We start from the raw sequence: 23,841 nt of genomic DNA on the forward strand, positions 1-23,841 counted from the left end.
ACATACACGTTATGCACACAACCTTTTCAGCCCTAAGAGCCACATGCAATGCTGGCTCAGGTGTCATGCGCTGCACACACATGCACACTGATGCACATACATCCCAGTGATCATAAAACAAATTGTTCTTTCATTGCTGCTAGCAATGTCAGGAAAAGAACAATCTGTATGAAGATCTTGGGGTGGGGCAAGGGGTAGTGATGTACGAATGTTATGAAACCTGTTCGGTTTCTTTTTCGTAGCTTGTTAGGGATCTTTCATTCCATCATCTGCAGTGATTTGAGAAGGTGTATTGGATCCGGTCCGCATTTTCCGGTTCACCGCTTGCAAACTCAGGAGGTTTGCCTGTGTCTGCCTCTTTTCAAGGAGGGAGAGAAATCCCATTGAAAGCAACTTTCCTTCTGATTTGGAGGTGACAGACACTGCTTTCCCACCCAAACAGTGCCTAAAGCAACTGCTTAAAAAAATTATCTTAAAAGATGCCAAGATCTGCTAGATGACTTGCATGGCCCAATTCTATGCATGTTTAAAATGTCCTACAACTCCCAGCATTCCCCAGCCAGCCATGCTGGCTGGGGAATGCTGAGAGAGTTGTAGGACTTTTTTCTGCCTAAACATGCATAGGGTTGTGCCCAAAATAGTCAGTGAAATCCAAACTTTGAAGGCTTTCTCCTGCTTGGCTGAAAAAGAAGACTCCCCCATTCACCCAGGGAGCCAATGTGTTGGGAGGTACTGGGTAAAACAAGGGTACATAACATTAAAAAAAGGGATCCTCATAATTTCATAGGGTTTTTAAAGGGGAGACCCACAAAACCAGTATCCAGTCACAAAGCACATCTCCCTCTACTGACTGAAGTAAAAAAAATATGCATCTGCCACCACCAGCCTACAATCCTGCATTTAAAAATGGGGTTTTCTGCTTCCGTTTTAGATGCAGGATCACAGCTGATTGCCTTTACACATGCTACCTTACCAACCTCCCCTCCCCCCTTCTCCCTGTAGCTTAACTTCCGCTCTAGCGTGTTTCTCACGGCCCCAATCCTGGGCACTTACTTACTTGGGAGTAAGCCACATTGAACTCAATGGGACTTACTTCTGAGTAGACATAAGATCACCCTGTAAGTCTGCAACCCTCAAGTAAGCCCTTTGGAACTTAATAGAGTACTCTGAAACAACAGAGGATGTTGCTTCTGAGCTTGGTGGGGTGGGGAATTAGATGTGTCTCCCTTCATTGCAGGGAGGAATTTTACCCTCTTCTCCCTCCAATTGAGAAATGCAGAGGTAGGAGATGCAATCGGCAGGCATTTGTCTGTATTTGTCCCAGTGATAGGCTAGTGGCAGCTGCCATTAGTGTATCGCCTTCCAGAGAGCCGCTCCACATGAAATCCTCTAGAGCTGGAGGTAAGTGATACCATTCTGCTGTGGAATCCAGAGGTTGGATCCTCTGGAATCTGGCCTCATTTGAGTCTGCAGTAGAATTCTCTGACATCCCTAGGTGGGGGTGGGGAATAGAGAGTACAGACAGCAGGGGAATTGTTAGGGAGGTGTCAGGGTACCCCACATGTGGCTCCTGGACCACAGGTTGTGCACCCCTGTTGTACATGCATGTGCTCTCTGTGCATAGTCAGGAATCCTACATATTGCACATGTACAGCCTACACATGAACAGATTTATGTATTACTTTTATATCTCACCCTTCCTCCAAGGAGATCAGGGCTCGATTCATGGTTCTCACCCTGCATTTTATCGCCACAATAACCCTGCAAAGAAGATTAGACTGAGTTAGTGTGAACAGGCTAGTTAAGCAGGAATCTGAATTTGGATCACCCTAGTCCTAGTCAAACATTCTTGCTCCCAGTTGCTCAAATGTCAGCTCCGTTAGATCTTCAGATGAACATCTGGAGGTCAAAAGCTGGGAGTTCACATCAAAAATCTACAGTGTTTGTGACATTATGCAATCCCTCTGTTGTCCCTGCCTACTACAGGGCTGGGGGGTGGGGAGGCACATTTTTAGGGACATTGCACAGTTAATGAGAAATACAAAGGACATTTAAAGCAAAATTCAGACCACCGACTCCACTGATAATAGGGAGCGTCTGGGTGTTATTAATGAATAATGTATAAAGACATAAAACCTAGGGATGGCCGTTGCAGGGAAATCTGGCCCTTTTGGGGCTTGCCGGATTTCCCCAGATCCCTAGCTTGGCTTGCAATTGTGAACCAAGCTGCAGGCTTTTCCCCCGAAAACTGGGAACTTTCTTGAGTTCCCCCCCCACACACACACACACCTTAAACTGCTATTTACCTAAATTGCAGCCACAATTTGCATAATTTACACAAATTTCTGTTGTAATTTGCTTAATTTCTGCAGACTGCAGTCCCAATGTGCTTCAATTTAAGCAAATTGTGGCTTCAGTTTATGTAAATGGTGATTTAAGGGGGTGGGGGCTGAGAAAGTTCCCAAATTTTGGGGGGGAAATCCTGCGGCTTGGCTCACAAATAAAAGCCAAGGTTCTTCTTCCAATCTCAGCACCCGCCTGCTTTCTTGCCACTCCCTATGCCCGATGGCCACCATCTAGTCTAATGCTGTGCATTCCATTGTCCTTCTCATTTCTCTTCTCTGCTACAGCTGCTTTTTCCACATGGCCTTTGCAATGACCCAAGCAAAGTTGTAGCAAAAAAGCCTTCAAAGTACATAGCGTTGTTGCCTTTTACATGGTCCCCGGTTCACATAGATTAGCATTAGAGAATGAATAGTCAAGGCACATTGCCTTTGCATGGATTTGCCTTTGCTCACATAACCAATTGAGTAGTGAAACATGTTTCTTTGTTTGTTTGTTTGTTTTATAATATTTATATACTGCTCAATATCTGGAACAGATGTAAGTTTTTCACTTTCAGTACTGGCATTGCCATATGCTGTGTACAGGCAGAGTGTGAAGGCAGCACACTGCCAGTGAAGGTGAGATTTGGTGGGCCAAGGATGGGACCATGATATGGCCATTCTTCCATTGCTACCCATCATGCTTCATTATGAAAAATCCTTCAACTGGTTTTCAATCATCATAACTTCCTAGCTTGGGATGGATGGACCCGTCCCCATCTGGTTTTGGCAGGGACCCGCTGAAGCGCTGCCCCTGCTCAAGCCCCCCTGGACCTGTGCTGGAGCCCCCACAAGCTCGCTGAGCTGCCCACACTTGCCCTGGATCCTGTCTGCAAGTGTTGGGAGAGCCCTTGCTGCCTTCTGAAATCCTCAAGTAGCCAAAATCAACACGCAGATGATAGGGCTCTTTTCCAAGGCTTTATTTCCATTAGGGATGTACGAAAGTCACTTACCTTTTCGACGGGGTGATTTGCGGTGGGGGGGGGAGGCGCTCCACACCTCCCCCTGAAATCCTAATACAGCTGACTCTGCTCCGCGGAGATTCTGCGGAGCAGCCGGCCAGGGCCACCCACAGCCAGACATCCGGCCGCTGGGCAGCCTTCCGGAAAAAAAACACACCCGCGTATGCAAATAGCGGCAGCTACGGAGGCCTCCATTTGCATTCCCTTTTTTTCGCTGTTTTAGCCTACGTAAATATTTACGTAAGCTATTACGGCAAACAAAAGGGGAACACAAGTAGCATAGTGGGCGCCATTTGCGTTCCTTATTTTTTTTGCCGTTTTAGCCTACGTAAATATTTACCTAAGTTATTATGGCCCAAAAAAATGGAACGCAAATAGCGCCCACTACGCTATTTGTGTTCCCCTTTTGTTTCCCATAATAGCTTACGTAAATATTTACGTAGGCTAAAACAGCGAAAAAAAGGGAACGCAAATGGCGGCCGCCGTAGCTGCCACCATTTGCCTACGCTGGTTTTTTTTTTGCTTGCCATGATAGGCTACGTAAGTATTTACGTAGCCTATCACAGCAAAGGCAGCTATGCAAATGGCATGGTGGCTGCCATTTGAGTCCGCAGCAGCTGGCCGAGAGACCAGCTGCCGCTGCCGCCTCCGCCGCCGCCAGAGCCTCTTCATGAATCACCGCCGCCAGAACATCCGCCCCAGGTAAGCTTCATCCCGGGGGGAATTCCACGGGGGGTCGGGGGGGGGGAGGCTGTTCTGCCATGGGTTTTGGGGGGCCGAATGCCAATGCATTCGGCCTCACTGAAATCCATGGCGGAATTCTCTGCCATCCTAATTTCCATACAACCTAATGACGTTTACAGATGCTAATTGCCTGAGCCTAATGAGGGAAACTTAAGAGATCTGCCTACTTGGGGTTTCTAGCCTTAGGGAATCAGTTGGTCTCCATTTGGAGGGAAAAGGCAGGAAGCGTCTGAACTTAAGGGCCAGGAGGCAAAAGTCCACCCCTTTCCCATGGGGCATCAGGGTGCAGCTGTTAACGTCATGCCAAGTGGGCTGAGCGCCTCCTCTCGGCACCTGCTTGTCCCTGCACCACTTGTCCCTCTCCTGCTTGTCCCTGCACCAGTGCCTAGTGTCCCAATGTGCCAGTTGTCCCTCCCCTTGCCTGCCTTGGTCACTACCACTCTCAGGAATGTGAGCAAGGAGGGGCTCTCCCTCCGGTGGCACCTCTGAACAGCGTGTGGACTCCTCTCCCATGGTTTCTGTCTCTTCCTCAGAATCAGAACTGCTTTGGGGCTCTATGGGCTCTGATCCAATCCTGACATCAAGCACTTGCCATTTTCTCAAGCTTGTTTTTATGGAAAAAGGAGGTCTTTTAACATGTGTATATTTAAATATGTGCAAATTTGGGCTGGGAAAGCTTGATATACTCTAATATTGTATAGATCAGCCTTTCCGAGCCCAAATTTGTGTGTTTTTAAATATGCACATATTTAGAGACCACTGTTTTTCCATAACGGCAAGCTTGAGAAAATGGCAGGTGCTCACGGACAGGTATGGGTGAGTGAGGGTAACATCCAGGAGGGCATGAGTGGGGCAAACAAGACCAGAGGTGCAGCAGGTGTGGTCCAGGGGCGTGGGCAGGGGGGAACCTGATGGACTTCTGGACCCAGTCAGGAATCCACACCATCCCTATACCTAGCACCTGCACCTATCCTTCTGAAACTTTGCCTGGCAACTCCTCTATGATGTCTGCCATGTTCATACAATTCTCCCAAAACACCATGGAGGAAGGGAAGGGGGAGCAAATCAATTCCTCCCAAATGAGGACCCCCCCCTTCCACATGAACTGTTTGACCTATCCTTCTGAAACTTTGCACATTTCTTACTTAGGGACACCTCTAGGATGTCTGTTGTTTTCAGAAGAATGGTCCACAAGGGACATGAATCCTCTTTTGGAGACCTTCAAAATGTCCAGGCTGCTTTTACACAGAAGGTGCAAACTGGATAAATCTTGATTAAAAAAAAATGAACTGAAATGAATTCCTCATGGATCCCTAGGCGTACTCCTTCCAAAGAGGCTAATATGCCTGTAACTACCATCCCATTCTGAAGGGAGGAGGAGGAGTTTTTGAATTTCCCATGATATTCAATGGAAAGCACAATGTCTCGGACTACTGAACTTTGATTGAGGTTTGGTACAGAGTCAAAGTGGATGGATTCTGAACCAGTCCAAGCCAAATCAGGGCATTTTCTGAAGCACTGAATCAGGGTTTGAGTGAAACTGGGGGTCAGTGCACTTCTCTAATTGAAACTGCTGATCATGAATTACTGTGCAACCTTTCCAGGATGTTTAGCTGTTTATGTGTATTGGAATAAACACTAATAGAGATCATACTGAGAATGTTGCAAATGCACAATAAAAGAGAATGGCTTTTATTAAGCAGGAGAATAAACATACTGCAAGGCATGCTGTTATGGCACAGCTAAGAATCAGCACACTGTGCCAGCAAGTCACAAATATCCAGGCTTGTCTTTGACTATCTAGAAAAAAAAGGTCCCTGCAGTTGTGAGAAATATATACCTTTCAGTAAATGAAGACTTTAAACAAATGCAAACTTACTAAATTCCATTTCGTTGGAGATCAATAAAGCATGGTAAGTCAACAGGAGGAAATGGAGAAATGAGAAAGAGTGAATCAAGTAGGTGGCTGTTGAATGGTACAGTGGAGTGGTGAAAAAGCTCAGCCCTGCCCTTCTGCTTGCTTTTTGACCTCTTAATTCAAATTAACTTCCATGAGATTTCAGCATCTCATTTGTGTGCAGGATTGCATTCAGCCCATTGCCAGAAATGTGGTGAGGAAACCTGAGGAAGTGAAGAACCACTGAAGAACATAAATGCAGCTAGCCAAATATATTTACAGAGTATGCATATTTGCTCTGAGTTAAGAAGTAGATCCAGTTAGGTTCAATGGAACTTATTCCCAGGTAAGAGTACATAGGATTGCAGACTTATGAGGGAATAAGACCCATTAGCTAGCTAGCTATCTTATTTGTAGGCCAACAAAGAGTGGAGCCCTCTCACAATGGAACTTGCCCCTCGGTATACATGCATATAATTAAACTGTTAATCACATCTAATGTTAGGAAAATACAGTTTAAGTTATAGAATATTAACAATACAGGCCTAGCACTTGTCAGTTATCCCATCCCAACACCTTTGTGCTTACTGGCCAGAATATTGGAAAGAAAAATTACTTTTCAGTGTGCACTTTGGCAGGATATAATACTTCCAAGTTTTCCCTTATCACTCCAAACATTAAAGGGAAAGATACATTTTTAGAAGAAAGCTGAACATTTAGAGAGGTGCCTTCTTATGGCTCAGGCCCTGATTACAACCTAAACGTAGAGTAGACAAATGTGTTTTAGAGTTGATTTTTTTTTTTTAAGTAAGATTTTGAGACTCTAAGGTTTGATTTACAGTGAAGTGGTCTTCTCCTGAATTTCAAACTAGGCACTTTTGACAAATTGGACAATATAGCCACTGTAATTCAGCTGTTCCTTTCATGTTAAATTAGAAATCATTGGACATATTGGATTGCTCTGGATTGTTGTAGTTTTACTATCAGTCAGAGACAGATCTTGTCTATTGCTTCAAGTATACTTGTGCCTCCATGTGGTAATCAGAACTATCTAACTTTGAGCCGAATGCAGAGAAGTTTCCTGTGATAGAGGTGCTTCATTGGAGAAAGATGCAGCTTCCAATAGATCCAATGCATTGTTATCTTTCACCTGTATTATGAATGGAAAGATCAGTCAATTTCCAGAGCATGTCAGTTTCACATGTGTTTATTCCTAAACCTGGTCCTTTCTGTTTCCACACTAAATGTGATAATTTTTAAAACCTACATGAAAAATTGAAACATGAAATATACATTTGAAGATATTTTCTCATAAAATGACATTTCTAACCATATTTTCTCTTTCTAAACAAATTTTATCCTCAAATGCACATTTTATAGGATGATGGTGACGATGATGACGACGACATTAATATCCCATTTTTACCTCTTGCAAGGAACCCAAGGCAGCTTATATCATTATCCTTCTCTCTGTTTTATCCTCAGAACAACCCTGTGAGGTCGGTTAGGCTGAGAGTCAGTGCCTGGCCCAAAGTCACCCAGTGAGCTTCATAGGTTTGACTTTCTTTTCAAAAGCTGTTTATTTTATATCAGATAGAATGAGAATAGTCAATAAACATGTGGAAGAAATTTTCAGCACAACACTTGTAATTAATCACAATGTTTTATAGTAGGGATGGGCAACATGTGGTCCTACAACTGTTTTGCCCTACATCTCCCGTCAGCACTAGCCATCATAGGCAATGGTGAGGGATAATGGCAGTTGTAGGCCAAAACATCTAGAGTTTTACAGATTGCCCACCCCTGCCTTACAGACACAATCTACTCAGAAGTCTCATTGGCTTCAATCTTTGACTAACATCCCTCATTTTTTTTTTAAGACAGAAGACCATAATCCTATGATTTTTTTTCCTTTACAGAAGCTATCCATATTTTAAATACATTGTGCATTTAATGTTTTAAACAGAACAACAATGACGACGATGATGACAGCGACGATGACAGCAGCAACAACTACAGGCAAGTATTATTTGTTTTGTTTTTTTTATTACCCCTAGCTTCACAGTGCTTTTTAAAAGGTCACTGATAAGACAACTTCAGTGGCATAATGTGCTGTAATTTATGCATACCTGTTTCTGAGAAATGTTCCAGGCAGAATTTTAAATATATATTTTTTTCATCTCTTTCTCTCAGCTTGATTTCTTTCAACAGTGGTTCTTTTCGGTGAAGTCTGCCCCTTTTGATTTGCAAGCATCTGAACTCTTTTAGAAAATGCTATTCTTGTAAGAATCCCTAGAGATTTGTGGAGGTGTGTACTTTAAAACAGTAACAAAGATGGTAATTCTAAAGGGAGACCCAGACAGGTAGCAAACACAAATAGTTCAATTCTCAGCAGATGCAAAGTTCTCCTTGATCTGCATTACTAAATGGCTTCCCCATCCTTTTTCCAAAGCCAAGTGGAACAATTTTTGCAAGCAGACTAATGTGGTTATCACACATGAGCACAAACAGTTCAGTTGTTATAGCAGGCAGAAGGAGAATCAGTAGTATATATTTGGGACAACTGCATTCCCTCAATTCTGTTCCATAATTGTTCCAAGATTATGACATCACTTTGGTTCTGCTCTGGTTGAATTCTATCAGGATGCTCAGATTTTGGAATGTTAGAACTGATTCTGCACTTGCACCCCAAATTGAGTGTGGCAGGGGGAATTCAGAAATACACAAAAACTAAACACCATTTCCATTTTTTAACTCCTAGCAGAGTTAAACCTAGTAGACCTCTGCACCACCTGTCACATTGAGGAACCTTTCCATCCAGACATCTCAGCTGCAGGAACAGAGGTCTCCGCATTGGTTGTCTAGTTTTCCAGTAGCCTTCATCCATTACCCTCAAGACCACAGGAGAAGAGGAGATGGAAAGCCAGGCAAGAGCTTCAGGGCTGCTGGCAAAGTATCCAGTTAGCAACACATACATCTATTTGGAAGAAAAGGTAATCACATGCCTTTCTGAGAGCCAGGAAAGGGTGGAGCATATAGCTCCTATTTAAGCTCTTAGTCTGAGCTGAATAGTTACTGAAGCAACAGCTCTTCTGGTACTCCAAATTCTAGTGTATAGCCATTCCTGAAGGGCTTGCTGTAATTGGGAAAGCGTAGTGGCTTTATTAGAGCCACAGCTGGCTTGAGCATGAAGCTTGAGAAGATTTGTGTACCCCATCTGTTGCATTTTAAGGAGGCCTACTGGATTTGCCATGTCTGGGACCCTAAAAGCCTGGCTCTGAAACACGTCATAGCTCTGTGTTGAAGTGCTTCCCCATGAAGCTCACTGAGTGACTTTGGGCCAGGCACTGACTCTCAGCCTAACCGGCCTCACAGGGTTGTGCTGAGGATAAAACAGAGAGAAGGATAATGATATAAGCTGCCTTGGGTTCCTTGCAAGAAGTAAAAATGTGGGATATTAATGTCGTCATCATCGTCATCGTCATCACCATCACCATCACCATCACCATCATCCTATAAAATGTGCATTTTAGGATAAAATTTGTTTAGAAAGAGAAAATATGGTTAGAAATGTCGTTTTATGAGAAAATATGTTCAAATGTGTATGTCATGTTTCAATTTTTCATGTAGGTTTTAAAAATTATTATCACATTTAGTGTGGAAACAGAAAGGACCAGGTTTAGGAATAAACACATGTGAAACTGACATGCTCTGGAAATTGACTGATCTTTCCATTCATATTACAGGTGAAAGATAACAATGCATTGGATCTATTGGAAGCTGCATCTTTCTCCAACGAAGCATCTCTATCATAGGAAACTTCTCTGCATCCGGCTCAAAGTTAGATAGTTCTGATTATCACATGGAGACACAAATATACCTGAAGCAATACACAAGATCTGTCTCTGACTGATAGTAAAACTACAACAATCCAGAGCAATCCAATATGTCCAATGATTTCTAATTTAACACGAAAGAAACAGCTGAATGACAGTGGCTATATTGTCCAATTTGTCAAAAAAATTAAAGGAAGGGGGGGAGAAGAAGTTCTCTCTTCTTTTGAGCGGAAGAGTTTTTAGATGGCCTGCGATCTATTAATGATACAGATCTGATTGCTCTGTTACAGAGGCAGCTTTCTTATCCTTCTTTTTAAATAGCAAATCTGTGCTCATTAATATTTGAAAAATGCTCTGAAATACTATCTAGCATGAGGTTTAAAGAACATATTTATTGGTTATCAAAATAGCTTGCATGGGTAATGTGAGTGCTATATGCAGGGAAGCTAATGGTTTACACATTCTACATTTGGATCTGCCTATGAAAATTAATTTTAAAGTGGAAGGCTGCCTACATTTGAACATAGTCTATCTGCAAAAGTTTAATCCTGTCCCTAGTCATGCGATTGGACCCTGCATTTGCAATTTTATCCTTCAGTGCTTTTCATTACTCGTTCACATTTATTGATTGCTGGAAACATTTAGTATTATGAGAGGATCTTCCAAAATGCAGAATCTCATTGCACAGACATGAACCCCATGGTGAAATATGTAGGGTGTATGGATCATTTGCAAACAGTTGAATTCCAGTAGTTGAGTAGGGCATGCTATTATGAAAATGTAATTACCCTTGAAGTTTCTGAAATGTAACAACAAGAGTTAGTGTTGTGACAATATTGTTGCTCCAGATCCTATGAAATGCAACTTCTTTTGGGGATATTCATGTGACATTTTAACCAGTCATCAGTGTCAGCCCAGGGCTGTGAGTAGCTTTATCTGAATCAAGATCTGAAATACGTGTTCTCCTTAGAGTTTCTAAGGCCAGATGCTGAATCGGGGAGCTTGAGATACTGCTTAGGCCTGGAGCCAAAGAGCAGAGCCAAGGTTGAAAATGGGGCTGTGTACAAATGTCCTCTTGAATTTCCCCACCTTATTTGTGGGCAGAGAAATCTGGGAGAAAATTTCACTGAATTTATCCAGGGGGAGGTAGGGATGGTGGAGAATTCCGCCACGGATTTCAGTGAGGCTGAATGCACTGGCATTCGGCCCCCCGAAATCAGTGGTGGAACAGCCTGCCACCCCCCGCCCCACCCCCCACAGATCCCCCCTGGGACGAGACTTACCTGGGGTGGATGTTCCGGACGGCAGCGGCTCCAGCGGCGGCTTCGGCGGCTTCAGCGGCTGGTCTTCCGACTGGCTGCCACTGTCGTCATTTGCAGTCTGGTCTTTTTTTTTTTTAACCCAGATGTGATAGGCTACATAAAGACTTACATAGCCTATCACTTCTGGGTAAAAAACAAAACAAAACGGCATACGCAAATGGCCGCGGCTATGGCGGCCGCCATTTGCATTCCTTATTTTTCACCATTTTAGTCTACGTAAAACGGCGAATCAAAAAGGAACGCAAATAGCGCCCACTACGCTATTTGCGTTCCCCTTTATTTTTGCCTTAATAGTCTATGTAAATATTTACGTAGACTAAAACGGTGAAAAATAAGGAACGCAAATGGCGGCCGCCGTAGCCGCCGCCATTTGCATACGCGTTTTTTTTGGGGGGGTGACCCAGAAGTGATAGGCTATGTAAGTCTTTACATAGCCTATCATGGTTAAATACAGGGACGCAAACAGCAGCGGCTATGGCAGCCACCATTTGCGTCCCTGCTGCCCAGTGGCTGGATGTCCGGCTGCGGGAGGAGCCAGCCAGCGGCTCCACGGAATCCCCGCAGAGCTGAGCCAGCCGGGCAGGACTCCGGGGGGAGGGATGGAGCGCCTCCCCCCCGTTGAGGATTTTTGGGGGAGGGACGGAGTGCCTCACCCCCCACCGCGAAGCAGATCCGCGAAACGGTAAGTGACTTTCGTACATCCCTAGGGGGAGGAGGAATTCTTAACAGTTTCTTACAGGTAGGGCTAGGGATGCTGGAAAAAATTGAGATGGACTAAAATGAGCTAAGACTTTTAAGAATCTGACCTGCAGAATCCACTGTGGAGAGACCCCCTCAGGCTGTGCGGAGTCCGTGGACTTTCTGATTTTTTTTCTTTTTTAACTTTCTTGAAATGTACACATATTTATTTGTAGGAAAATACACAAGTTTCTTCTGAGGAAATGTGGAATGGAATGGGGGACAATATGTGAAATGTTACATACTAAGGTAAATTATGTACATTGTTGTGATACCTCTTATGTAATTATTTGCGTATTTTTGTGCATGACAAAAAAAATCTGTATCCATCTGTGAGTGCACAGTGAAACAAAAGCCACTCAACAATTCATGAAACAAAGAAGGAGTGGATTTTACACAGTCCATATATCCCTAGTTAGGGCTCACCATTGGCAGGGGTCATAGCACAACTTCCTTTTTCTTTTGTGAGGGTTTTTTTTTGGGGGGTTAGGTTGCAACAGCATCAACTGTGTTGGCAGGCTGGCCCCCATTTTGCATCCCCCACAATGCAGGGGTGAGGGGTGGCAATGCTGTGTCCACCTCCAGAGAAGAGGTGAAGCTAGTGCCCTGCCCAAACCTGTCCATCGGTTTTCTGAATTACATGCCCATATTCTCTTCTGTGCCTGAAATGGCTTGAGCACACACAGCTACATGGCTTTACTAGCCATTTTAGGCCATTAGGATCCTCATTCAACCCCTGGAGACCTTAACATGAGTGCAAGTGTAGTGCAGCGTTTAGAATGTAGGCCCAGAGAGATCTGAACTCATGTCACCTCTCATCCATTAAGCCCCCTGGGATGCCTCAAGCCAGTTACTCTCTCTTACCTTAATCTACATCACAGGGTTCTTCTGAAGATAAAAAAGTGGGGAAGTAGGATCTCTGCCTAGAGGTCCTTAGAGCAACCTTTCCCACCCATGGGTTCCCAGAGTTTAATGGACTGCAGCTCCCTTCATGCCTGACCATTGCCCATGCTGGCTGGAGCTGATGGGAGTTGTAGTCCAACAACATCTGGTGACCCAAGGTTAGGGATGTGCGAACCCACCCCCGTCAGGGTTCTCTGGGTGCCCGCCCAGCCCCTGCCCCGCTTGCCGGTCCCCGGAATGCACTCGAGCCCCTCCCGTGCTCGGCGAGCAGCCCACACTCACCCTGGCAGCCTTATTTTTTTTCAGAATAAAATGGCAATCGCAACAATGTGCATATTTTCATAATGTGCAAAAATGCACATTTTGCAAATGTGCATATTTGCGTATGCATGAAAATGCACATTTTTGCATATGCAAATATGCACATTTTATTTTTTCAAAAAATGGTGACTGCACAGCTCTACAAGGCTGCTGGCGTGAGTGTGGGCCACTTGCCTGGGGGGGAGGGGCTAGGAGAGCGGGGTGCGGAGGTGCAGGCAGGGGGTTCCACTGTATTCCTGGACAGAATCAGGTGCCCACACCATCCCTACCCAAGGCTGAGAAAAGCTATTATAGAGAAAAAGTGGTGCATAATACATTCTACTTGTTTCACATTATATCTTGTTGCCATGCTTCCTCATTCACACGGTCATGTACCTTAGACATATACACATGTAACAATCAATGCGGGTCTAAGAGTGCCTTTAACCAGAGATGCACTCTGCACCTGAGCAGAATTATGCACCAAGTTCTTAATAAAGTGGGGAACAGCTACTTGTAAAATGGGGAAATTAACTCAAACTTGCTAAAATCCCAAAGCACAGACTTTGTTTTTAGTACAGATTTTGTTCTTGAAAACACATGTGTACATTCATTAAAGAATGGAATAATGGTTTGATTAGTATACCCCATCCTAGCATATGGGCCAGTACACTAGGTCCAATAGGCCTACCCAAGAAATAGAGAAAGATGCAGATGGGAAAAATTAGCATTTCCCAAACATGGAGGGGGTGATAGCACTATGGAAATGGCAGAGGAAGAGATTGGAAGGCTATGAGATCGAGGGAGTTTGGGTGCTGTTGGCAATGGTGGACTGCAGGGGTGGAAATAGATTCAGGAGGAAGGAAAAGAAATAGAGGAATTACTTGACTCGAGAGGAAGGGGAACCTAAATGTCTTTGTTGGTTGGTTGCCAAAAAACAGAAAAAAAATGCTGGAGGCATGGACTGCAATCAGGTTTCTCAGCTTGGTTCAAAATTCAAAGAGGGGTGGGGGGATGGGGGACTTCCAGCCTGAGTATAGCTAATTTGCTGCACTGCTTTATCTGTAAACAGCCAAAGAAAGACCCTGGGATGGGTGATGGTGGAAAGAGTGAACAGAAGCTTAGCTGTTATTAGGACTCCAGAACCATCACAATTTGGTTAGAATAGATTCCAAAGGAAAGCCCTGCCAAAGGGGTTTCTCCATAGAGTTTCCAGAGATGGAGCATTCTACTAGAGACCCTTGGGTAGCTGCTTCCCAACACCCTAACCTAGCTTCTTGACCACCTCTCTTGGTCTCGAGACCGGCAGCTCACAGAGAGGTTGCAGATGACTTGCAAGGCCTTGCGGGCCAAACTGCATTGCTATGGAACCTGGCTTTGGGACTCCATGGGAGCTTTAATAGGCTTGGTAAATCTTTCTTCCTCTCACTATATGTGTGTGCATGTGTTTCATGAAAATACAACATCTATCTATCTATCTATCTATCTATCATCTATCTATCTATCATCTATCTATCAATCATCTATTATCTATAGTGTGTATGTGTGTTGCATGAACATTTTGGTATATCTCTCTATCTATCACCTATCTATCACCTGTCTATCTATCATGTGTGTGCTGCATGAAAATTAGGGATGTACGAAAGTCACCTTTTCAAAGGCTGACATTCATGGTGGGGGGGAGGCACTCCGTCCCTCCCCCCGAAATTCTCTCTGGCCGGCTCTGCTCCACGGAGATGCTGTGGAGCCACCAGCTGGGGCCACCTGCAGCCAGACATCTGGCCACCGGGCAGCCTGTAGGGACACAAATGGCGGCAGCCATAGCCGCCGCCATTTGTGTCCCTGTATTTTGCCATTTTAGCCTACATAAATATTTACGTAGGCTATTACGGCAAAAAAAAAAAAGGGAACGCAAATGGCGGCTGCTGTGGCCGCTGCCATTTGTGTTCCCTGAGTTAAGCCATGATAGGCTACGTAAGTATTTATGTAGCTTATCACAGCTACATGAAAGAAGCGAATGGCGACTGCAGATGCGGCCGCCATTCACATGGCAGTGCGGACAGCAGCAGGTAGGTGCTCCATTCCAGGCCCATTTCGCAGGGCGGCGGGGCTTCGTTCCGCCACGGATTTTGGGGGGATCCTGAGATCCGTGGTGGAATTCCCTGATATCCCTAATGAAAATCTGTCTGTCTGTCTGTCTGTCTGTCTATCATCACCTGATCTGTCTGTCTCTTGTCTATCATCTATCATGTGTGTGTGTGCTGCATGAAAATATGCTCTCTCTCTCTCTCTCTCTCTCTCTCTCATCTATCTATAGTGTGGGTGCGTGTGTTGCATGAACATACAGTATATCTATCTATCACTAATCTATCATCTATCTATCTATCTATCTATCTATCTATCTATCTATCTATCTATCCATCCAGCTATCTATAGTGTGTGTGTGTATTGCATGAACATATGATCTATCTATCTATCTATCTATCTATCTATCTATCTATCTATCAATCATCTCTCTCTCTCTCTCTCTCTCTCTCTCTCTCATCTCTCTCTCTCTCTCTCTCTCTCATGTGTGTGTGCTGCATGAAAATACAATATATCTCTATCTATCTATCATCTATTTATCTATAGTGTGTGTGTGTGTGTGTGTTGCATGAACATACGGTATATCTCTCTATCACCTATCTATCACCTATCTATCTATCATGTGTGTGCTGCATGAAAATTAGGGATGTACGAAAGTCACTTACCTTTTCGAGGGGTGACATTTGTGGGGGGGGGCTTTGTTCCGCCACGGGGCAGGGCCCCGAATGCACTGGCATTTGGCCTCACCGAGATCCATAGTGGAATTCTCTGATATCCCTAATGAAAATCTATCTATCTATCTATCTATCTATCTGTCTGTCTGTCTGTCCGTCCGTCCGTCCGTCCGTCCGTCTATCATCACCTGATCTGTCTGTCTCTTGTCTATCATCTATCGTGTGTGTCTGTGCTGCATGAAAATAAGATCTCTCTCTCTCTCTCTCTCTCTCTCATCTATCTATAGTGTGTGTGTGTGTGTGTGTTGCATGAACATATGGTATATCTCTCTATCTATCACCTATCTATCACCTATCACCCTGTCTATCATCTATCTATCTATCTATCTATCTATCTATCTATCTATCTATCTATCATCTATCATCTATCTATCATCACCTAGCTATCTGTTTATAGTGTGTGCGTGTGTTGTATGAACATATGATCTTCCTGTCTGTCTATCTGTCTATCTATCATCTATCATCTATCGTGTGTGTGTGTGTGCTGCATGAAAATATGATATATCTCTATCATGTATCATCTATTGTGTGTGTGTGTGTGTGTATGTGTATGTGTATGTGTATGTGTGTGTGCTGGATGAAAATATGATCTATCTCTATCTATCATCTATCTGTCTATCATCATCATCTCTCTATCTATAGTGTGTGTGTGTGTGTGTGTTGCATAAACATACAATATATCTATTATCTGTGTATCTATCTATAATGTGTGTATGTATGTGTGTGTGTGCATGCAAAGCATGTTCAGTTACCATTACTATCACTGAAACCAACAGGGGTTGAATTGAGAGAGGTTGTTGATGCCAAGGAATCTAAGTGGCATGCCCCCACTCCCCCATACACACACTGCATTATAGTCCTTCCTTCCTTCCTTCCTTCCTTCCTTCCTTCCTTCCTTCCTTCCTTCCTTCCTTCTCCTTTAAAATGATCAGATGTGTAATAAAATAAGTCATCCCAAAAGGTAACAATATTGAATACAATAAATTCAGATTTCATATTGTCAGTTTTAGCAGAAACACAATACCCATATAAAATATTAATAGAAATAGAATTTTTAAAATGTGCTTAAAAAGAAAAGAAAAAAAGGATAATAACAATACATGCTGTCTACACTAAATGGAGGGAAAGTCCAAAAGGAAATGAACACTTATTGAACCACATTGAAATAGTAATTGGACAGGAGAGAGAAAAAAATGAATTATGTATAACGGTAATAGAAGCAACAACTGCTAAAATCCTATTTCAGAAAAAAAAAAGCTTGTTGGAAGGGTATCGGAAAGGATTTCCTTTCAGGAACATGTAATCCAACAAGTTGGCTGCTCGTTGGGCACCTACATTGATTTATCATAGACCTTCACATTTTAAGAGCTGCTGCCATTACCCTTAAGGCCAAAGGAGCAGGACTGGGGCACAGTTTGGCATGGTGGGGCACCTGCCGATGGCCTCAGGACATAGGCCTATGGATGCCTGTCAGTTTCACTGCCAACCCTCACCGGCTCTTGCATACAGACTGTCAGGGTTATTGCTTTCTTTTGGCTTTGCAGCAAAAGCTTCCTCTGAATACTTGTTCTAAACATCCAGGTTATATGACAGGCACAGCTCATGGCTGTGCCTGAGCAAAGTGAGCCAAACACATATCCCGCACCTTGCACAAGGAAGTGAGGAGGAGGAAGTTGCAAGAGGGAAGGGAGAATCTGTGAAGCCCGATCTTGTCAAGGTTCTCTGATTTACACTTCAAAGCTTGGTTCGCCTCAGTCCTATTCCCGAACCTGAGCTTTTCTCTCTGACTCTCTTTTTTTAACTGGGAAAGTCTGCACCCAAATGTGTACTTCCCCCCCTCCATGGCCGAACGCATGAAAAATGCACCCCCCCGCCCCTCATGCAGATTTTTAAGGTGCACTCCCCCCCTTTTTCATGCATTGTTTGAACATGAGCTTTGGCTGAGAAATGCACTCCTGTTCGTGTTTGCATTCAGTGCTGCAGACACGGCATGTTCTGGCACGTAACGAACTGACACAAAATACTGGTATATCCTTAAGTGGAAGCAGCATCATAAACTGCACAGCCCAAGTGCATGCTAGTCATTCCTGGAGCCAAGTGGGAAGTTTCTCCTTCTCCTTCTTCTTCTTCTTCTTCTTCTTCTTCTTCTTCTTCTTCTTCTTCTTCTTCTTCTTCTTCTTCTCACCTCCTCTTCCTCCGCTGCCGCCACCACCGCTGCTGCCTCCTCCTTTTCCTCCTTTTCCTCCTCCTCCTCCTCTTCTTCTCCTCCTCCTCCTCCTCCGCTGCCGCCACCACTTCCTCCTCCTCCTCTTGTTGTTGTTGTTCTTGTTCTTCTTCCCCTCCTCCTCCTCCGCTGCCGCCACCGCCACTGCTGCCTCCTCCTCCTCCTCTTCTTCTTCTTCTTCCCCTCCTCCTCCTCCGCTGCCGCCACCACTTCCTCCTCCTCCTCCTCTTCTTGTTCTTCTTCTTCTTCTTCTTCTTCTTCTTCTTCTTCTTCTTCTTCTTCTTCTTCTTCTTCTTCTTCTTCTTCTTCTTCTTCCCCTCCTCCTCCTCTGCTGCCACCACCACTTCCTCCTCCTCCTCCTCCTCTTCTTCTTCTTCCCCTCCTCCCTCTCCTCCTCCTCCGCTGCCACCACCACCACTTCCTCCTCCTCCTCCTCTTCTTCTTCCCCTCCTCCTCCTCCTCTTCTTCATCTTCATCTTCTTCTCCTCTTCCTCTCCCTCCCTCTTTCTCTCCCCCTCCCCCTTTCTCCCACCTTTATCTTTCTACTGAAGCCCTCTAGGAACAACCAGGGAACACCAAAACAATGAAGTCCTGGTAACTATAAAGGTACAACCATGGTGGTGAAAGCATAGGGGGAAGTACCTGAGCACCAGCCACCCATCCAACCCAGGAGAGGCAGGTAAGCTGTCGTTGTTGCTGTAGCATGCATGCCAGCTGCCACCACTGTCCACACGAGAAAGCAGGGTGATGGCTGAGGAGCTACCCATTACTTTGTGTCTGATGCCCACAGCACAAGCAAGGTGGCCGTTGCTGCTGCATACCAGCCAGCCATGCTTCACGATCACACTGCATACCATTGGATGGATCTGTGATAGGGATGTATGAGAAGACCATTTCTATATATCTATATCTATAATCAGGATATTACCCAGTTCACACCTTCCAGACTGAACATGGACTTGGATGCAATATTCAGCTGAAGTCTGTACTTTCCCAAGCTTCCAATGTGATTTGCAGACCAAAAAAAAGTGTGTGGCAGCATGCATACATTTAAAACTGTGCATGAAAAATGTGTACTTTTGAAATGTGCACACGAATGCACTTTAATCAGTGGCAGAACAATGTGTACATTTCAACAACACACACAATTGATTTGTACATTTGGAAACATGTGCAGGAAAATGTGCGTGCATTTTCATGTGAGGAGAACACCACAAAACTCACAACCTGATACAGACTTGAGTCGGAATGAGCTGGGGGTCTTAGAGAATTCTGCCACAGACTCCCTTGGAGTCCTTGGCGGAACGGACCACCCACCTCCGCCAAACCGCGATATTGCCCCGGAACGGATCCTACCTGGCACCAGCTGGGTCCGGCCCATCCGCTGCCATCCGCTGCTGGTCTGCGGAAGAAAATGGCACTCGGTGTAGCAGACACCATTTGCATCTCTGCTCTTTGCCGTGATAGGCTACATAAAGATTTACGTAGCCTATCACGGCAAAGAGCAGGGATGAAAATGGTGTCTGCTACACCGAGTGCCATTTTCTTTCATTTTTTTAACGTCTGGGTTAAAAAAAAAAAAACGGGTACGCAAATGGCAGCAGCTATGGCCGCCGCCATTTGCGTTCCTTATTTTTCGCTGTCTTAGTCTACGTAAATATTTACATAGGCTAAAACGGCAAATCAAAAAGGAACGCAAATAGCGCCCACTACGCTATTTGCGTTCCCCTTTATTTTCGCCATAATAGTCTATGTAAATATTTACGTAGACTAAGACGGTGAAAAATAAGGAATGCAAATGGCGGCGGCCGTAGCCGCTGCCATTTGTGTACGCAGTTGTTGTTTTTTACACAGCAGCCACCGCGGCCGGAAATCCAGCTGCGGACTGCCCTGTCCTGGCCGGCTGCTCCGCGGAGCTGCCGTGGAGCAGAGCCGGCCGTGGAGGATTCCGGGGGGGAGGACCGGATTGCCTCCCCCCCATCGAGGATTCCAGAGGGAGGGACGGAACGCCTCCCCCCCACACCATGAACAGAATCCGCGAAAAGGTAAGTCACTTTCGTACATCCCTATTAATTATTCTGCTTTGTTCTACAATACTACAGTGCCACCTAGAGGTTATGAAATGGAAAGTACAGAAAGGCAGGAAAGCAAAACAAACAACCTTTGCATAGAGATCCGATCTTACAAAGAGTCCAAATGCAGAAGTACTGGGTTAAAAAGCCTCATCTAGATACACTCTCTGAACTATGAAGAGATTCTTAGAAAATGTGCAGAGCAAAAATGACAACTTCCTTGGTTTTGGCTCTGTATCAGATTTTTATAAGAAATGTAAGTCTGCACAAGAAACATAATCTTGGGACTTTGAAAAATTGTTTTCTGTTTATGCTTTCTCTTAATATCCTGTTTAAACTCTTATTGTATGGTGATATTTGTGAAGTCACGAAATGGCTGCAAATAGGCTCCAGAAATCCTGTGTGTGTGCATGCGCGCACACGGGTGCATACACACAAACGCGCACACACACTTATGCCTCATGGATCCTTCATGGACAATACTAACAGTACAATCTTATACATGGATATCAGAAGTAAGACCCATTGTCACAGGATGAATACAAGCTATGTCCCTTTATACATATAGGCTCCAGGTGTCACTCCAAATGTGTGGATGTTGGGTATGGACCTGTGACAGAAGGATGGCACTACCAGCCACACCTCCAGGGCATCCTCTACTAGGGATGTCAGAGAATTCCACCACAAATCTCAGGGAGGCCGAATGCCAGCGCATTCGGCCCCCCGAAATCGGTGGTGGAATGGTCTGCCCCCCCGCACCCCCCAGGACAGGACTTACCTTGGGTGGATCTTCCTGGCAGCGGCGGCTCCGGCGGCGGTTCGGCGGCGGTTCGGTGGCAGTGGCTGTGGTTCGGCGGTGGCTTCTGACCGGCTGCTGCCGCCGCCATTTCCAGTTAAAAAAAACACAAAACAAAAAAAGTGATAGGCTATGTAAAGATTTACGTAGCCTATCACGGCCAGAATTTCGGGGGGAGGGACGGAGTGCCTCCTCCCCACCACGAATCAACTTTCGGGTTCAGGTAAGTGACTTTCGTACAACCCTAGATATGTTAATTGCATAGATTTTTAGCTCATTCAACATATGTTATTCTTTGTCAAGAATATCCTTACACTGCAAATGTCACCCTTACAACTGGCATTGTTTGCTAAGTATCTGTCATTTGTGAGTGGAGATGGGTCAAAGAAGAGTCAAACTAAAAAGCTTGGGTTGAGAACTGGGTCACATTTATTGAAAATATCTGCAAAGGGGAACCTAGGATGGGCAGCTGACTGTGCCAGCGACTGGTGGCACTTCTCGGGTGAAAGCACACCCAGCCTGAGGGGTGGTGTCAATCTTGCCACCCCTCCAGACTGCCCCTTCTGGGGGAGGTAGACCTTCCCCCATCACCCGCTCCTGGTGCCATACAACACCTGGGTGAGTGAGGAGGGTTGGTCTCCCAGGCAACCCTTATCCCCCGCTGAGCCGCACAACCTGTTCGGGGGGCCTCAGGTGTCACCTGTCACCATAAGGTGCCTCTGCATGCACACCATCCCTAATCTCTTTCTGCTTTTGCCCATCCTACCCACCAACTGAAATGTGACCTATGAGAGATTGGATTGTATTCGCCTACTGGATGCACCCTAGCTCCAATAACAGCGTGAAGTAGGCAAAAAGCCACACAATAAAAGGCCAATTTTAACTGTGAGCCAAAAATTCCTACATGGCTCCCAAAAGGGCAACCGGCATAAACCCACACTGCTTAAGGGAGCACGAGGGAGCTGGTTTGGGAGCAGGTGCAGAGCTTAAGAGAGCTCTGCCAACCCCTCCCCTGCCTGGTGGTGCCATGGGGGGGTACCCAATAGGCAGCAGCCACCTCTTCTCACCCCGCCCACCCACAACATCACCCCCCTTTTGCCAGACAAGCTGGAGCTAGGGTTAGGGCATTTCTCAATATTTGTGCCAGATGCATTCTAGGTATTTGCAAAACTTTATTAACTACCTAAAATAAAACTGGAGCAAGAAACAGGTAACAACTCATCCTTTCTTATAGTAGATAAGAAAGCCATTTGCCTAGCAGGTCAGATATAGCACACGTACTGCTATTTTAAGGAAACTTAGATATGTTGACGGATGCAGATCAGGTGGGCCATATTTTGAGCCATGGAATAATCTTGCTTCACTTACCAAAGCAATAATTGTTTACTTCCTTATGTATTTATTAAAGCATTTTTAAACCATTTTCATTCTTGCAGATACCACAGCAGTGTACGAATATGATTCGAGTAATACACAATGCAATGCAAAACACTAAAGCCACATCATAAGGAGAGAAGGCAGCAAATATAATTAGGGATGTTGTGGATGCCTGATATGGGGGTGAAGTCCAATGGACTCCCTCCCCCCCCATTTGGCCCCCCGGACTCCTGTTCACAGACCACATGGCATGTACCAGACCCATTCGCCAAGTGCTGCACGGTCCGCGAACAGGAGTCGCCCACCCGCTCCTTCCCTGAGCTGCCATTGTTACACAAAATGGCATCTTTGGTCTTTCTGGAAAACTAAAGTTGTGTAGATTTCAGCTGTAAAGGGGGCATCTATGCAACATTACAGGCGTAAATGACCCATAAATGGCTTTCAGGTCATCTTCAGCTGCTGCGGCCCCTACAGCATTTGTGTCCCTGCTTTAGCCATGATAGGCTATGTAAATATATATGCAGCATATCACGGGCCAGCGTAGGGATGCAAATGGCATCCCCTACACAGAACACCATTTGCGTCCACAGCAGCCTGGCAGCAGCTGGAGGCCCCACTGCGGGTTGGCCCAGCCAGTGGCTCCGCAGACTGGCTGTAGGGATGTCAGAGAATTCCGCCACGGATCTCGGGGAGGCCGAATGCCAGCGCATTCGGCCCCCCGAAATTGGTGGCAGAACGGTCTGCCACCGCCCCCGGGATGAGACTTACCTGGGGCGGATCTTTCTGGCAGCGGCGGCGGCGGCGGCGGCGGCTGCTGCGGCGGCCCGTCTTCTGACCGGCTGCCACCGCCACCATTTCCAGTAAAAAAAAAAAAAAGATGTGATAGGCTATGTAAAGATTTACGTAGCCTATCATGGCTAGGTTTTTTAAAAAAAACGTGATAGGCTACGTAAATCTTTACGTAGCCTATCACGTCTGACTTTTTTTAAAAAAACCAAAACCGCGCGTATGCAAATGGCGGCGGCCACAGCCGCCACCATTTGCGTTCCTTATTTTGGCACGTCTTAGTCTACGTCAAGATTTATGTAGACTAATACAGCAAAAATAAGGGTAACGCAAATAGCGTAAGGTCCGCTATGCTATTTACGTTCCCCTTATTTTCGCTGTCTTAGTCTACGTAAATCTTGACGTAGACTAAGATGTGCCAAAATAAGGAACGTAAATGGTGGAGGCCGGGGCCGGCGCCATTTGCGTACGCACGTTGTTGTTTTTTAAAGTCAGATGTGATAGGCTACGTAAACATTTACGTAGCCTATCACAGCTGACTGCAGGGACGCAAACGGTGGCAGCTCCAGCTGCCACCATTTGCGTCCCTGCTAGCAAGCGGCTGGATGTCCGGCTGCTGGTGGAGCTGGCCAGCGGCTCTACAGAATCCCTGCAGAGCACAGCTGGCTGGCTAGGATTCCG

The sequence above is a fragment of the Heloderma suspectum genome, chromosome 8, assembly GCF_057233095.1.
Source record: "Heloderma suspectum isolate Gila_16-S chromosome 8, 16-S_ref, whole genome shotgun sequence".
Taxonomy (NCBI): Eukaryota; Metazoa; Chordata; class Lepidosauria; order Squamata; family Helodermatidae; genus Heloderma; species Heloderma suspectum.